At 35.3% G+C, this 16,935-nt stretch overlaps 1 protein-coding gene across 1 annotated transcript in view; it reads left to right on the top strand.

Annotated features, from left to right (window-relative positions):
* The window catches only part of crim1 (cysteine rich transmembrane BMP regulator 1 (chordin-like)), a 907,432-nt gene that overhangs the window by 198,683 nt on the left and 691,814 nt on the right, over window positions 1-16,935 (top strand). The window lies entirely within an intron of this gene.

Raw genomic sequence — 16,935 nt, 5'->3', positions numbered from 1 at the left:
ATATTCCCATGTGAAGTATTGCTAATGTAAGTTCCTGGAATTGTTGATATGATTGATGGAACATGCATAAACATCATTACCCCAAGTGTGGACAAGCACACATACGTAAATCGCAAGCAATACCACAGTATCAGCAAACAGGTGGTTATAGATGCAAACTGTATTGTAGCAGCCAACATATTACCCTAAAGATAGCCAGGGCTAGATAGGTAATTGGCAGTAAAATGTCACACAGGTATGCTGAGTATTAGATTTAACAAACCCCTGGAATGTTTGTGTTACACTTTACAAACCCAGGAAGATTTCAGAAGGCAGGTGGAGAGTTCCAGGGCATTGGATATATATATAATCTCGCTTAAGATAAGGAGGATTACAGAAAGAGGCACAGCACAGCATAGTGGAAGAAAATCGTGAACATTGGAAGAGTGAACACGACTTCAGAAACAGCACAAGAATAGCCGTAGCTATGGTCAGTGTAACTGTTACTTTACGAGATGTTTCCTTTGGCCATAAAAGTGAGAAGGTGATTCTTCTGAAAGTGCAGCTATGGATCATTCATCGTTAAATAAACAAGCCTGTTATCAGGCTTTATTTTCATTCAGTGTGTGTCACTGTCTTTTCATCTGAGTGCTCATGACAGTATTATTCTTAATGTTGTTGTGAATGGTTCAGTTCAACACATGACTCTAGAGTACTTCATTAGAGTGGCATAAAACATGTCTTTGAATGTAATCATGTCACTTTGAATATTATTAGTAGTAGTATTATGAACAGCATCATCATCTTTGTTGTAAAGCTTTAGTGTTAGTATTAGAAAATTACAAAGTGTGATCATGATTTCCAAGGAAACAACAAAACATCATCATAACAGTCATTTTGTGCCTCAGGGTTCCTTAAAATCGTGATGTCATACATTCTCAAATGTGGCCTCCTACTCCTAACTGTGAGTGTAGGTGTAGGACACTTCATAAATACTTCCTCATGTTCTACTCAGAGGTAGGAGAAATTCTTATCCTAGTGAGACTTTTAATGTAATTCCTAGGAGTAATTCTGAGATATGGGCACATGGCTTCAAAACTGCAAAACTTGGCTTATACTAATTTGTTTTACCCTATTATGTCTATTTACTTTTAAGTTTCTTATGTCTACAACATTTCAACATTTCAGGAGGGCTTAAATTCCAGCATGCATCCCACCATCTATTTAGCCATCTACTGTATCTCATAACCCAACAGTAGCAATTTTTAGATTTTCACAAGAACAGAGGAAAAAATATCAAGTAGAATAAAGTAAAATGGAGACTTTCAGGGGAGTTCTAAAATTGGATCATGTTAGGTACAGAAGCCAACATGGCTCATAAGAATAGTTTTGAACTGGATACCATAAGGAGTAAGAGGACAGTGCAGAAAGCAGAGCAAAGAAGTTAAATAAGTGAGGTAGAATTATGAAAGTGTTGACATGGGCCCGCAAATGGCAGTAAATAAGGCACAAACAATACTAAAATGAAAAAGCAGAAAATGTAACCTGAGTTTTAGGTGGGGTATAGATTGATTATACGAGAGGAGTTACAAATGCAGTGCAAAGCTTGTATTTGTTGCTTTATGTCTTGTTGGGCCTAAGGTAGAGATTTGCGACTCAGTAGCATCACTGGGTGCTCATTGACTCTCCTACATTTGCACTTTACACTGAACAGTTTAGAGGTGCTAGTTAAAATGTAGTTGGATCTTTGAAATGACAAGAACTGGTCAAAAACTGGATAAATAACATGGAAAAAATGGTTCTGTGCAACAGGTTTTTTTTGGACAGTTCCTTTTGAATTTTGTTTTTTTATGTTAGAGTTGTGTGATTGTATGGAGAAATACAATTAGGCAATATAAATGGTGAAAGGCTTGTTTATTATGCTTAAAGCATGTGGTTATATGCTTCTGTAATCTAGTAACAATAGCCCTGATTTGACTTGTCCAATTTAGGAGAAACATTGTTATTTTTGAGGATTGCTTTTGTGATAGGAGGCTTGAAAATGGTATGCACTAGATTGGCACTTCCTCTCTACTAGATTTATCATAGAGTTGACAATTTTTAATTGAAAGCAAGTTAAGGGGCTTATTCAGGTCATCATAAGTGTTTATTTTTCTATACTTTAAATCACCTCAGAGAATAGGTGTTTATTTTGTGTCGTACTTGTAGAATTTAGCAAAGTGTTTAGCACTGCTTGATGACTAGGTTCAGCTATGAATGTTATTAATTCTCCTTTGAATGTCAAAGGTTAAAGCAACTTTAAGCATTAGGTCATTTAGAGCAAAAATGCAATATCCATTTAGAGAACATTCTGGATTAGATGACTATAGCCAGACAAAGAACTAGCCAATAAAATAAGAAGATGGATGTTGATAGGCCTTGATATTCTTCAAACCCAAACCCCTAATATCAGTTGATTTTTTTTTTACCTTCTCATAAGTGAGAAATGGTGTGATTTTATAAATGTTTGTAAGTCTATTTTCTGAGTCAGTTTAATATAGTAGTGGGATCGCACTTCACTGACAGTATCCCCAGCCCTGAATCTTTAAGAGTCCCTAATTAGCTTTTGTGAAAGAAAACTCCATCTGACATGTCCAAACTTCCCATAGGCAGTGACCTAGCCATGATCTTAATTCAGTCTCCTGAAACTATGGAGCTTACTAGTGTGCCTCCCTAAATATTAAAATAGTATAACATATGGCCAGTATTGGGCAAACATAAAGACCACTTTATTTTCAACTATGAACTGGTTTAAGGGGAAAAGTTGTTTTATTTGGTATAACACTAATTGTGTTTCTTGGCAGCATGGCAGTGCTATGGGTAGTGCTGCTGCCTCATGGATTTCTGTCTTTTCTTTAGTACTTTTGTCAAAAGAAAAGATACCTATGACTCTTTAGTGATCTTCGTGTGCATAAATATTAATATTGCTAACCCTAATTTTTAAACAAACCTACTCCCCTTTTTAATTTGGCCTAATGATAAATGTGTTCATTGGTAAGTTTTTAGAGGCCAAAAAAGTGTCAGGCTCACTTCTATTGATTTGCAAGCATGCAAGTACCTGAAAGCCAGTTGTTTTCAGCAATGAAATCTGCTACAAAATGCTCAAGAATTAGTCGTATTCCCCTACATCCTAAGAATTTGAAGTTCAGTAGCAGTAATTTATGGAATTAATTAACAGACCTCCTTCTTTCTTCCTCACTGAGTAGACTTTGAACATATAAACAGGGGTTTTGTTCTTTTGAAGCTCTTTGAAGGCTGCCGCAGTAGAAAAACATGTATAACTGTCGCCACAGAAATGTTGCAAAGGAAGAAAGCCACTGATGTTCTGTTTCAGGTGGAGGCACTGACTGGTTTGTCATCAGTCCACCCACTCTTGGGCTATACATTTTCTTTTCGGTTGTCACTATTACAGTTGCTCCATAACTGTTGTGACAAGGGGTAGAGAGAACTGCAAATGAAACGAATAAGATTTGAAATGGCTGATGTGAATATTTGGAATTACCTTAGGTTCAGCGAATTAAATATCACTGAAAGGATTATGCATTAACAGCATAAACATAAAAAGATATATAAAGCAAATTCAAGTGATTTTATATGAAGGTCTTGAAAGTTCAATCTAAGGTCAACATTTTGTTTCATATTTACCCACCTGCTCTGTGTTGTCTTTCTAATGAAAAAAGCTTTCATTTTTTATTGTCAACACGTATACCTCTAAGTTTATTCAACAAGACCAGTTTTGACTGGAATAGAAACTCAATTGAATACTTTCATATCTGAGTCCTTTCTTAAAGAAAGAAGAAAGGATATAAAAGGAATGACTGCATTTTTTCATCATTAAAGAGAAAGTTCACCTTTTACATAAGGGCTGATTGTAAGATGTACTGTGCTGTCTGTCTATACTTAAAACTCTTAAGTTTCTTCCTTTTAATAGTTTGTATTTTCCTCATAAAATACTGATCTTCATTGTGATCTGAATGCACTAATAACACCAGTAAGTTACCTTGTCATTAATACTTGAATCTAATGTTAGTTTTACATTTCCAAAATAATATCTGGCATAAAGGTTTGTTTCTTGCCTCCATAAACTATCATATCTTCTTTAACAACTAATGTCTGACTATTCAGTCTATTATGCACTTTTTCACATTCTTATCTTTTAAAATGTAAACAGCAGAAAATATGAGTTTCAACTAAATGATTAATTTATGAGGAAAGTTTGCATTGACAACTTTTTCTGTTATGGGAAGTATGGTCATAATAAGATAGTTGAGATAGATGAGTTGGGCTTTGATGTTGCGTGATTTTCAGTGAGAAGATGTTCCTTAAACCTTTTCAAACTGACAGAATATCACTACTGATCCATATAAGACTTATGATAAGACCATGTGACAAAAAGTGTTGAACTTTTCTATCAGTTGTTCTTTTCATAAGAGATTAACATGCTTAAATCCTGGTTTAATAATTTGAACAGCAATGTTTTAATCATTTTAATTATTTATTGCATAGAAAAATATGCCATTTTACTATTTCTGTTAAGCTCTATCTATTGGTCATTTCAGAAAAGAAGGAAAGAAGGGCCACATATGGAAATTGGACTCATTTTGTAAATGATACAGCTTTTGAATATGATGATAAAAAAACGGTATTCAACACACTTACTCACTGACTTTTTGTTTTGTCTAACACATCTAAGTGAACTTTGAAATTGCGATTCAGTAAAAGTGCTTGTGTTTGTGAGTGGTACCTCTGATGCAATGAGGATAAGCTCTGCTACCATTTGACCCAATATATATATATATATATATATATATATATATATATATATATATATATATATATATATGTATACATACATACTAGGGGTTTTCACTCTGCTCGCTTTGCTCGCCAGCCACTTTGCATCTCTACCGCTCACTTTGTGAAGAGGGGGCTGAATGCACCCCAAGGAGATGCTGTCGCTCCTCCGAAACCCCCTCTTAAACATTGATACAATGGGAAACAAAAATGCAGTTTTTTTTTTACCTCCTCTTTGCTCGATCAGCTGCTGGATTGCTACTGCTGCTGCCATGCTGCATGATCTGCATCTCGTGCAGCGCTTCGAACATTTAAAAACCTGTACAGCAACTGTCCTACTGCTTTTATTTCCGGCCCCGGGCATGGTTAAATCTTTTGGCACAAAGTCCCGTCTCGCAAGATGTGAGTTTTTGATATTTTTTAGTTTATAATTTAAAAACAGAATAAGAATCTGAAAATCTAACAACATCACATTAAAGTTCTATAAATTCTGAAAAGAATGATACCAAACATATACATTTCAGTTTTAAAATAAGCCTGAATTAAAGCGTGACAAAAAATGTCACATTAAAAACGTCATCATTGAACGTTTAGGCTTAGGATTTTATATATATAGGGTAGATATAGATATATATGTAGTGACACGTGAGTCACTGTCTTACATCCCAGAAACATGAGGCTGAGTCTCAATCTTCAGAACGATCAGGAACAGCAAGCATATTTACTGAAGCGGGAGCTACCACTGTATAACACACAAACACAGCAAACAAGCAGTGACTTCATTAGTCATTCCGCCTCGGCTCCCTCCTTCAGTCTAGGCACTGATAATCCTCCTCCTCTGGTTGGTCCCATGGCTGTGGATCCATAATTGGGATTATATCATCCTGGAAGAGAGGGAACAAAGAGAAAGTGGGCCAGGTCATTGGTTGAATTAAAATCAACCCCCCCCCCCCCAAACCCCCCCCCCCCCCGATCAGTGATTGGTCCCTGGCCGACGAACGCTCTGCATGGAGAGCTGTGCGCGGACTCATTGTCCTAGTGATGAGTTTTCTGTGGCTGACGGATACTCTACTGTTTGACAGGGCCGAGAAGGCGCTGTTGAAGCAGGACATGTAGCGCGGTGGGACTGCGTGCACGTCACAATATATATTTAAACTGCTTAGGGATATGTCTGTCTGTCACATGATTACTCTAGAATCACTAAGCCAAAGCTTATGATGTGATATGTGCTGCTAAAGCAAAAAAAACGTACCTAGCACTAACCTCTGTGAAGTTATCAGTGTTTGTGTGACCTGAAAGAAAAAGAAGAGCAGTGACATCTGATGAGTATGAAGCAAGTTGCAGAAGCTGATTAAGTAATAGGAAGAAGATGAATGACAGCTGCAGTATTTGCTAAGCTGCTAAGCGTCAAGCACATGTGGCGGGGGAACCTGCTGGTAATTGTGAACCGCTGGAATCTTGATTTTGGAAGGACTGGAGGTTTGCGTGTTTCTAATGTTAGAATAAGGAGGTTTTGAAAATGCATGAATGAATGTTTAATATACTAATAAAGTATATGTCATGTGCAGCAGGCAAGTCTGCCATGCTTTAATGCGACTATAAAATTATAATCAGCATTAGCAGAATATTTATTTACTTGTATGTTTGATCACAAGAAACAACTAAGTAAAATAGTCTTTTGCTGTGGAAATTGTACATTAAAGCCATTTGCTTAATATAATTCTGATATGATATTTTCAAACAATGTTTAAAATTATTTTATTAAAACTTCTGTTATAACACTGGCATTATTGGTGTATTTTTGTTGGCAGCTTTTCAGATATATATCAGTGTGCCTTTTTGTGTGATAAAACTAAGAATTTGCCCTCTTGACTTCAGCAGAAGTAACATTCATTAAAAATGCTTCATCAACAACTTTTTCCTAAATTATTCTAATAATAAATACATGCTGCAGAGTCTCTGCTGGTGTTTTTTTTTCTTGGAGCGGACAGAATATAAATAATTCATGAATCATTGTCTTGTCTTAAATCAGTCACCTACAAGTCTTTCCTTCTAAAGCACCATTCTGTATATAAATATGTATGTTTATTAATAATGTGTCATATTATTAGCATATACCCCAGTGCTTCATAATTAAAGTTTCAGATATAATTTTGCAAACATTTTATGATTAGAAAAATGTGAACGATATACCATGTACTATACTATATTTCCCTTCCTTTTATATATAATGGGTACTTGACTTTCCTAAAACAACAGAGTTATGTCTAGAACTTAGCGATTTCTTATAAGAAGGATAAAAAGTATTAAAATTGCTACCAGTACAGTCTTTAGTGTGTACCTCTGCAAGAAAGATCTTGACATGTTTTTGGCCATCTATATTTTTGAAAGCTAATTCATGTGCCGGGTGCATCTGCCTTTTTTTCCTCTTCTCATAGATGAGCCTCTACTCCTTTAGGTACAGTTGTTTCCATATGCAAGTTCCCCTTAAACAATAGTGTGCTCTTTGCACTACTAAATCACTATTACTATTGGGTCCTTTTCTTTGTATTGGTTAATTGGCAGTTGCCTTTATTCAAGGTGACTTTTAAAATAAGAATATATGAGGCTCAGAGACTGTGTGTCAGAAATAATGGTATATAATACTGGAGGAATACTCAGGAAACTGTACTGTCTCCCTTACTGTTTTCCCTCTACACAATGGACTTCCAGTGCTTGCAATCTACAGAAATTCTCAGATGACTCTTACATCATAGACTGCATTAATAATAGAGATGAGTCTGAGTACATATGGCTTGTGGAGAACTTTGCCTTGTGGTCCTGGGAGAACCACTGCAACTCAACATCAGAAAGACAAAAGAGGTGGTGGTGGACTTCTGGCATGCCAAGGAGCCTCTGAGATCAGTCACCATTCAGGGGGAGGACGTGGAAGTTGTGCAGAGCTACAAGTGTCTGGGGGTTCACATAAACAGCAAACTGGACTGGTCTGACAGCTCACTGGTGCAGTACAAGAAGGGCCTAAGCAGACTGTATACTTCCTGAGGAGATCTTTTCATGTATGCAGCAAGCTGCTGGAAATGTTCTACCAGTGTGTAGTAGCCAAAGTATTGTTATATGCTGTAGGGTTGTCAAGAAACAACTTGAGTTCAAAAGATACACAGTGCCTGAATAGAATTACCAGGAAAGCCTGCTCAATCACAAGGATAAGCCTGGGCACACTGGAAGCAATTGTGGGAAAGAAAATGTGGTAAAATTGGACGCTATCATTCCCTCCATTCCCTCCAGAAGGTGCTATCTTGGAGCACTTTTAGCCATAGGCTCATTCCACCATGGTGTGCTAAGAAGCATCTCTGAGAATCTGTTCTGCATGCTGCTATATTTCAATTTAATACTTTCTCATGACATCCCAAACTAAATGCTTTATGTTCATTTGCAGTTTCTGCACAATATTCATCTATCTGTCAATCTATCTATCTATCGATTGATTATTTTGTTAAGTTTCTGCTGCTGTATGCATCTAAATTTTGCCATGCGATTAATAATCTATTCTAATCTAAGCACAGTTCTTCAATGTACTATGTATCTTTCTGTTGACACATAGGCGTGTTAGCTGACCTATTCAGTGTCACACAGTGAGATACCACTGGGGATAAACCAACAACCTTATCATAATATCATAGCCACTAGGTCACACTTCTTAAATTTCAAACCAAACCAAATAATACAGTCTTGAAAAGAGTCTAAGACTCTGATTTTGGTTCTCATTGTGTATCCCTGAGTTAGTCACTTAGCTTGTCCATGTGCCAATATTAAAAAATAAAATTGGTAAGTAATCATCCTGTCTCCTAATCTAATACATCACCACATGTAAGGAATGTGTTGAATAAATAGTAATAAGAATAAAGGCAAAAATAAAGCTACAGTACGAGATAAATGACCATTCAGAGGACTGCATAGAGAGGACTACCCTCTTTGTTCTTTAATGTGTGAAAAATACTTTGAAGAGCAGGATTAAAGAATATTCCCATATTTATGATAGTTATAAGCCACAAATGAAAGTATTAACAGAAACTATCCAAATTCTCCTTGTCAGTTAAGGATGCATATTATGATGTTTTTAGGATTGCTTATTGATTTAAATTTGTTTACTAATCATCCTAAATCTTACTGAGCCATAGCTCATGATACATTGTCTTATATGATTCCAACTATCTGTATTAGGTCATACAAATTAAAATTATTCAATTTTAGAAGTACAGTATGGACAAAAACTGTAAAATCTACACAGGGCTGGCTCTAGCACTTTTGCTTCCCTAAGCAAAGCTGTAAATGATGTGCTCAGCACCCCCAAACCCCCTGCCCCCCGATAATATGTATTAGCCAATCTGACATAGCAGTTTCATAAATTCGGGAATATTGCTATTTTATCTATTGTTATATAACAGTCTATATGTTATCTGCAACATTAAATTGTTGAATTGATTATGAATTGATACCTATATACGCATTCCCATATGCATTTTATATGGATTATAGGGATATATTTGTTTTGATAAATATCACAATTCCTGATAAATGATGCCAAAGAAAATGGGCAGTTTACTATATATATTAAGTTTATGAATGAAAATTTGACTTAACATTTTAGTACTGCATGTATCCTATTTACAAAATGTATAAAATATATAAATATAACAAATATTATAACAATAATAAATGGATTTTGATGACAACTTCATTTTACAAAGAGAATATCACTTTTAAATAGTAAATGATGTTTAAACTCCTTTACAATTATAAAAATGCAATTCTCTGAACTTCAAAACTGCTTTTACTTGACTTCATCTTTGTGAACTTAGAAAAAAAAAATATTTTAAATCCATTGTTTCTGATAACTCAGTCACTAATGATAAGGTTCCTGAGAATTACAGTATATGAATCATGAGAACACACACACACACACACACACATTATTACTGCCTACAACAGGACATTCCCACTTTTACAACGAAGACAAATATTTTGATGAAAGGTTCTTATACTTACTAATCCTGCCGCAAGCGAGTATTGACATGTTGCATGTTGGTTAGCGTATGCAAGATGGTGCTCCCTACATGCAGTTTGTATGTTCTCCTCATGTACACATGGTTTTCATCCCACAGTCCAAAGACATGGAGGTTAAGGGAATTGCTAAATTGCCTCTAGTCAGTGTATACACCAACATTTTAATATGAACAACACAAATTACCACATCATTGTATAACAGGGCTTTTTGTATAATTTTCACAAATTATTCACATTGATATTATTATAGCGCGACTATGCAAACTTTCTCAATGTTAGTGGACACAGCGAATGCCATGGAAGCAACATATTTGCTGTTAAGCACTGGGACAAGTCAAAATCCCTTTTCACAGGAATAGGACTTCGCTATCACCTCCCACTACCAGAAACACAGAATCCCCTTGACCTTTGCGGCACACTCATTTAAATAACTTTGGCCATGAAAGCTGTGGAACAGACAAGATGCTTTTAGAAAGTTTGCTGTCAGCCAGGTAGCTCACCATGTAGTAACACTGTACATACATAGTCCCATGTGATTAATAAGCACATCAATCTGCTTGCTGCTACAATAATAATCATTATACAATGTTGTTGTAATGTAAAACATGCATAATAAACACAGTAGTAAATACACATTTTAAAAAATGCCAAGGTTGTAAACTGCATGGTAATCAGTTTAGCAATGGTCCAGAAATCTACTGTGGCCCAGGAGTATTTATTTTTCCTCATCTTGTATGATTAGATATTGTGAGGATTTATAACAGGTACAAAATGATCTTTCTATAACAGTTGGTAAAATACTGTGCTTGCAAAATAAAGAACAAAATGGAAACAAAAAATATATATGTACCCAAAATCTACACAGAAATAAATATGTGTTGAAAATCTCCATCAACCTTATGTTGAAGTAAGGATGGAAAATAACATAAAGAACACACTAGCCAAAAGGGAAACAATGCTAAAACAAAAGAAACATTATGAATTTGAACCTGAAGAAAATAAACAAACAATGACAGTCAGCATAAAGAGTACCTCTGTGAAACTGAGTACATTGCATTCTGAGATTTGGAAAATCAACCCACAAACGACTTATGGAGGCCATCATTGTTAGACATCACTAGTACATGAAAATAATATAAAAGGATTAATGGGATTCGGACAGCTTGGTTGAGTCTGGGTGTTTGTAATTCAGGGTCGTTATTGTTTAAAAAAAATGCTGTCCTCCCAGATTTTGCCACTCTAGATGACTGCCTAGTTCACCTAAATGGGTGAGCCATCCTTGACTGTATGATACATAAAGGACAAGACTACTAAGTACCACAGAAAAAGTGAAGAATTTTTTTGGATTTGTAGATTAAACAATTTCATATTAAGGATAGGTTATGAGTGTGGATGTCTATAAAGAGATTAATTTCCTACCCAAGTTAAGTTCCTATATTGGGTCTGACACAGCTTCTAGGTGGCATATAAGGTTTAGAAAAAAACTAATTTCCATATGCCTGTAGACACTCAACTCCACAAGCTCCTGCAGAATACCTAAGCAAATTAATAGCTTTATGCAGTATTCAGAGACCATTAAAGAAAATGAATTTGCCAAGTACAAAATTTTATTAGCAGTTTACAAACTCACTTGTTTGCTTTTAACCCTACTATAATTTTATAGTCTTATGTGATTACTGTGTTAAAGATCTTAGGACATAATTAATGGCCCATTTTACATTTCCTTATAAGTTGTAAATAGATCAGATGATATTCGTATGATTAAACTGCACACATGACAGATTGTTAAACAGCGTTTGTGTTTTTATTTAATACAAATATGTTGGCAGCCCCTTTGATTTTGCAGTGTTTTTAAAAGCCATGATAAACATAATTTGTCCCTCTTCCTACAAGTATTAGGCTGCTTCGTATTGTCTTGAGTGCTGTACTTTGATTTATATACGGTATACAGGATTTTCTACGGGTGGAAGTGACAAGTATTTAAAGAAAGAAATAGTACTACCTCTTTTAAATCTTTTAAATTGATTAATCAATCAGTCCTCACTTTCTATAGCAAATCACCATTCAAAGTGTATGCCCTATTCAGAATCATTACTCAGTGCTGTAGGGATAGAAAGATTTAGTTTGTTGCATGAACTATAGTATTATTCGTGACAAGGAAAAAATATGAGTACTCAAAAATATAGTGTATTAATGCAGTAGTACAAGTCAAAGTAGACTTGTATTTGACTTGGAATGAACATGAAATCAAGAAAGACATCAATGTACTGTTCAGACAGATGAATCAATGGTACTTACAGAAGCTGCAGTATAGTAAAACAAGTCAATTTTAGAGGCTTCATGCTAGCATTATGGTTTTTTAAAGCAAAAGTGAAGAAGAGGGACTGATGGATCCCTACGATTGGACCTTAGTAGAGAGTACATAGGCTACTCAAAATAGAAGCTATAAAGATTAAAGCATTTTCCAAGGCTCATCAAAGGATAACATAAAGACAGCTCATTTTAAATCATTCTGTATTTGATAGGATGCCAGCTGATGTATAATTTGATAACAGCTTTAAATCCGTTCATACAACATGAATATAGGACAACTGTAACTGATTTTAGCTGAAATACAATAATAATACATCTTTAATATAGAACCTTTCCCATAATCAAAACCCAAAGCAACAGACTAAATATGGGAAGGATAAGGAACAGAAGTAACAGCTTCTGAGCCAAGGTCAATAGTGGTGTCTTATTGTTATACCACCTTATTGTTAATTATTGCTGTTTAATTACTATATATTTTTTCACATACATTTTTAAAGACTTTATAATATTTTTTCCACTTAATTTCAATTTACAGCACATTGCCTAGTGAGTTTGAAAGCTGGTTAAACTAAAAACAAGAAAAGTATAAAATCAATGGTTTACATATATAGAAATACAACATGCCATTTCAAGAGGGTGGTTAGAAATACAAACAATAGAAGTTCCTGAAAGAACTCATAAAATGTCTGACACAACTCATCATATGTGCATTGTTACCAATCAAGCTGTTAATAAGAGGTGACATTTCTTTCTCTGGGGATTTATCTTCCCAAATGTGGAAACTGCATTTTTCTGGAATGATGACCCTATGTATTTAAATGCAGCTGTATAATTGAACTGAATAGTCTGCCTTTCTTAACCAAGTGCTGCTGCTACTACAATAAACTTCACTTTACCTATTAATATATGTATTGTCAATACAAGATTTAGTCTCTTGAATTTATTATTCTGTCTACATTTGTCACAAACGGTTTCCCATAAGCAAGCAGTTCGCCTCTAATTTTGTGACTGAAATGTCATTTAATGTGAATATTTTAGCGAAACGATGTAATTGCAAACAACATTTTTCTGTTGTGCAGAGATACAAGTGTCTGGGAGTTCACATAAACAGCAAAGTGGATTGGTCTTACAGCTCAGTGGTGCAGTACAAGGAGGGTTTGAGAAGACTGTATACTTCCTGAGGAGATCTTTTCATGTATGCAGCAAGCTGCTGGAAATGTTCTACCAGTGTGTAGTAGCCAAAGCAGTGGTGGGCCGTCAGGGCCTGCAAGGCCTTCTGTGCTGGCCTAAAAAAATATCTGAATCACAAACTGATGTTAATTATATTTTGTCCATGAATACTTATTAAATAATTCCAAATAGTCTGTCCGCTTCCTTTCATAGCTTTTCCGATGGTTGTGCTGCTTCCAGACATGTATTTTCGTATTAAAGCATTTAACCAATCACATTTCAGCCATCATTTGTTGCCAGGCAGGGTCAAAGTCAAAGAAGTCTGCCCGGAGGCCTTCACAATCCGTTCTGCAGGCCCTGACACAAAATAAATGTCGATTAAACTGTTGCTTCAGCCAATCAAATTTTGAGTTGGTGTCACTAGGGCCCTCTAGCAGGCGTACGGCAATGTCACCGTATTCAGACCCGTTGATTGGATAGGATGGTGTAAGTATGCCATGGATGATTTTGCAGGAAAATCTCCCACTGATCTCCTTGACTTCCTTCATCAGAAAAATCTGAATGAGAGCATGGGGCAGCTGTACACATTGGTATGTTTGGCGGTGACCATTCCCATGTCCACTGCTTCTGTCGAGCGGACATTTTCAGCCCTAAAACGAATTAAAACTTATGCCAGAAATATGACAGGGCAGGTTCGACTTTCAGCATTAGCTTCGATGGTGATAGAAAGGGACTTCGTGATGGAACTGAAGCGCACGGATAATCTTTACGACAGAGTAATTGAACTGTTTTTGAGGAAAGAGAGGAGGATGGATTTTGTTTACAAATAATCTGAATTTTTGGTGAGTAAAATGTTGCGATTTTCCTAAATAATATTGCAAGTTTATGAGTTATTATTGATGTTTTTTATGTGTGTCGCGGCTATAGCTGCAGTAGAAAGGAACTTGTTCACCCCTGGTTTGTCTATTCAATAAAGGCATTTATTGTGGCTACAGGAGTTATCTATCTGTGATGCAACAGCTCTTTATACTGTATTTCTGCATATTAAGATGGTTTTTATAACCATAAATTAGATTTTGAGGGGCGGGTTGATTCAGACGGAGCACTACTGAAGGCCTAGGTGTGAAATGCACAGTCCGCCACTGAGCCAAAGTATTGTTATATGCTGTAGGGTTGTGGAGAAGCAACTTGAGTTCAAAAGATACACAGTGCAACATAATATTAGTATAGTGTTTTTGCATATTGCAGTACATATGTTTAAGAAAAAGCTTATTTTTTGTACATCAGCTTCTCACTATCAATTATGTTTCATTGGTGAAAGCCAAATTTATATATGTATTCAATTTTTACAATTTCATAACAGTCATCTCTTTGTCATAAACACATCTGTTAAGCTCATTTCAAAGTGATTTCTAGTTTAAAAATATTCATGTGATGAAGAAAGATAAAGCCTTTCCTTCCTCTTTCTCACAGTGATTTTTGATATAATCCTTTAATTTTGGCCCTACCAGTCTTTTGATCATGCACCACTAGCCATTCCTTTTTATTTTCTGAAATAATCTCTTGCTTAGATCCATTTAGTTTAGACCCTCAGAGACAATCCACAAGAGTTTTATAAGGTTACTGTCCAAAGTACATGGTGTTGCCTGGGTATAAATAGATGGAGGGAAAAAAACTGTCGTTTGGAAATTCAACATGGCTAAACACAACCCATGATAAAACTGTAATCCTGGGAGACAATACCAAATTAACTGAGAAAAAAATGCTGTACATACCTATGGTCTTAAAGGAGATTTTCCCTTGGTTGCAAAAAAAGTTTTTGTGTGCTGATGATGATATCCTCGCCCAAGCCCTTACTCAGTCGTGCTGCCTAATGGGAATTGTAGTCCCTGTGTCGACATTAGGTTTTGAGTTGCCCACTTCCCATTTTAACCCATCTTCCTGATTCAACATATGATTCAGGTTTAAAGTTGGACGAACAGCAAGTTACCTGAAAAATTTTGTGAAAATTAGTTTAGCAATGTTTTTTCGTGATTAGCGAACAAACTTACAGACCAACAAACAGACATCCAAACAAAAACAGCTTTTGATTTTATTTATAGATGATATGTGCACAGCATCCTAGAAATGTGCTTCCAAAGGAGCCTGTGTGCAGGAGAGTATACTAGGGGATCTCTTGTATGACAGTGTACAGGACATATACAGACAAAGACCAGATTATTTTTTCTTCTTCATTGGATATTTCATTAACACCCAGGCGGAATGCACTATGCATGTACTCCAAATAAAAGTAAAGCACTGCTTGCTAAGAAACTGATTGAACACTTTTGCAAGCAAAGAGTGTTCCACATTCTACTGCTGAATGTATTATGGCACCTACAATGTACACAGATTTTCCCACACATCTCAGAGACTTCACAGAAAGCACTGATGAAAGCCTAGCTCTTAAAGTTCTACATAACAGTAATTGTATTATTGATCAGCTGTACAGTTGAGTCCTTATGATACAGACATTAATCAATAGGGTCTTTTTGATTTAAGTTCACTTCATTAGTTTTTCACCATTATATCAAATTATGGTACTTGTGGAAAGAAATTCATTTACTATACAATTATTCAATACTATACTTACTGAATGCTGAATAGTTGCTCATAGAATTCAGGGCATTCCTAGGAAAAACACTCAAAGTATTTTCTAATACAACACCAAATATGAACTCACACATACTGTATATGCTTATCTTCATCTACAAATGTCTCAAATTTCCATAACAATGTTTTAAATAAATAATACTTAAAACCTTTTTTTTATTTTTGCATGTTTGAATTTATTTCAAAGACTATTTTTCCATTTTTATATTATACCTTCACTAATTACTACAATGTAAGGAAACTGAACTAAAAGCTCAGTCCCTGCACGAGAAAAAATATTAACTGTAAAATATTTTGCTCTTATTATTTATTTTTCAAGATGAGCACTATTTTCTATAATATTAAAAAGTTAAATAAATATGAGTTGGTGACTGTTTAGTCAGGCAGGATTGGCTGGCTTTGGGGGTCGAAATCCATTTATTTTCATCATATCATTAATTAGGTGTAAATTAGACATTTTATTGTTATTAATACAATAAATAAAACAATTAAATTAATATGAATTAATATTTAATAATACATAGCTTGCCAGAGGACACATAGCACAAAGAGACAACTATGATTAAAACATTCCAAAAAAACAGTCCAAACATTATTAAGCCCTTTTAATGCTAATAGAATGTCACTGTGTACAGTTTGTACTCTTCTGTTGCCGTCTCCCAGGTATTAAAGAAAATCTGCTAAAGCTGGATTAAGTGTTTCTTTCTGACTGTCTTTAACTGACTTCTTTCACAGTAATTGACTCCTTAGTGTTTGGTGTGACTTGTGCCTCTACTAAGACCAAGCTACTTGTGTATGTTTGCCTTTGCATCCAGGAGTGTTCAGGCAAAAGGAACATGCTCATATAATCCTCAGCCTCCTATGCAATTTATGAAATTATGAAATATGTCTTCAATATCTCTGTGTACAGTGTATAAAGCAAAT

This window comes from Erpetoichthys calabaricus, chromosome 3 (genome assembly GCF_900747795.2).
Source record: "Erpetoichthys calabaricus chromosome 3, fErpCal1.3, whole genome shotgun sequence".
NCBI classification, from domain to species: domain Eukaryota; kingdom Metazoa; phylum Chordata; class Cladistia; order Polypteriformes; family Polypteridae; genus Erpetoichthys; species Erpetoichthys calabaricus.
This window is presented reverse-complemented; position numbering and strand designations above follow the sequence as displayed.